Source organism: Chelmon rostratus, chromosome 8, assembly GCF_017976325.1.
Source record: "Chelmon rostratus isolate fCheRos1 chromosome 8, fCheRos1.pri, whole genome shotgun sequence".
Lineage (NCBI taxonomy): Eukaryota > Metazoa > Chordata > Actinopteri > Chaetodontiformes > Chaetodontidae > Chelmon > Chelmon rostratus.
The window spans coordinates 3,727,625-3,729,601 of record NC_055665.1 but is presented as its reverse complement, the minus strand read 5'-3'; positions in this window follow the sequence as shown (position 1 = coordinate 3,729,601).

Sequence of the window (1,977 nt, the reverse complement as noted above, 5' to 3'; positions counted from 1 at the left end):
GGCTGACGTCCTGATTTATTTTTCAGATTCATTTTTCCTCACTATGACTTTAAGACAACATGATCTTTGATAAGGCAGATGCTGGCACACCATTAAAACATGTTGTACACTGAATCCAAATCTCTCCCAACACTGTTTAAGCTGTGGAAAGATAAAGTTTACCGTGTCGTCTCCGCTAACTGCTGCTGTTTGATCGTCAGCTGACAGTAACACCTGCCGCCTGCACGCCGTTTAACCAGGTTTCCTGCCGGCGCCTCCAAGAGGAGCTCAGCTGCTCATACGAGGAAGCCTTAATCCTTAAACAAGTGCTTCATCATCCTTTTCTAGGCGGTGACATAAAATGTGGCCACAGCCAGCACGTGGAGGCGAGCATAAAGTCAAATGATAAAAAAAAATGGTTTATTACAGTATTGGTACAACATTGAATCTGCAAAGCACAAAGTAGTAACCTTCATTTCTGCAGTACACTGTGCTCATAATACTCATGTAGTTTTACTGAAGTAGGATTTTGGATGAAGGTATTTTTGTGTTCTTTCATTGATGTGAAGGATCTGCGTATTTTCGCCACTGGTCCTGAACATTAGAGCAGGAATACTGTATCAGTAAACAACATTTATTACATTATATATATTTAAATAATAATAAATATTTATATTTAAACATCATATTTGATAAATAACCCACACACCTCCCAAATAGTGAATACAGGATTTAGAGGATCCAGGTTGTTGCAGTCATTCTTAGTATTCTGTCTGTTTTCAGACGAGCTGCGTCTCCAGGAGGAGAAACTGGATTATGTTTGCTTTTCTTTGTGCTGGGATTAGGGGTGTTACTGCAAGCATCTGCACATCATGTGTTCACTGTGTAAACTACAGTCACAGCTTATCAAGCTATTGTGGAAGTATGTTTCATTCCTGTTTGGAAAAAACGGTGACGTGGACTCAGACTTCTGTCATCCCTCTTCAATCTTTTATAAAGAGATAAAACGGCTTCCGCTCCACATTGTTCTGTTCAGACTGGGTTTGCAATGCCTCCAATAAGTTCTATTATCTCATGTCCAGCAGTACGTGCAACAACTGCCTGATGCAAGATGCCATAGTTAGTACACGAAATTAATAAATAAAGCACAAAGCAAAAGCTCAAAATAATGAATAAAACTCTGCAATTAAGGAAAAAACACAGTAAAGCCTTTATTCTTCCATCTCTATTATAGGGCTTATTGGATAATATCTTTATGAATGTGATTAAAATGTAAGAAATGTGTAAATGTGAAAATTATTCTTATTAGAGAAAAAAGATAAAGACCATGGGAATTGGTTGAAAATGGAAAAAATACATCACTGAATATTTCATTACTATATTAACCCAGTTATTTAATATAACTCTGAATAATACAGTTGAGCCTCACATGAACGCTGTAGAGGTACAGTGTGATGCTACGCAGTGATTTTGGACTGACTGGCAAATTTCATTTTAGACCATTAGATTACTTCCTGTATATCTACATCCAATTTGCTACAAAAGCCCTAAAACATGAGCTTTTTCCTGGCCTGGGGGGCACAAGAGGAGAAGATGCTCTTGGTCTGGCTGCTCAGTGTGTGTGTGTGTGTGTGTGTGTGCATACATGAAGTGGAAACGACGAGAATAACACGAGTCCCGTCGCTGTTTAAAACCTAATCCCAGTCAGCCAGCGCTGTAATCTGGCGAGAGGGGGGATTTCTCCGTCCAGCAGATTGACCGCGAGGATGTTATTGAGAGGGATGAGGGTCCAGAGGCGATTACTCCCCCTGTGGGATGGGAAGAGGGGGGATGAGAAAGGCTTCTCTTCATTTTTGTTTTTCTTCAGAGGAGCTGGGCGAGAGGACGCAGTCATCAAACATCATGGTGATGGTGCAGATGCAGTTCACAGCTGACGTGTTCAGCTCCTGATCAGCGGGTGCTGGATTGTGACGTTCGCTGACGAACCAGTTTCAGACA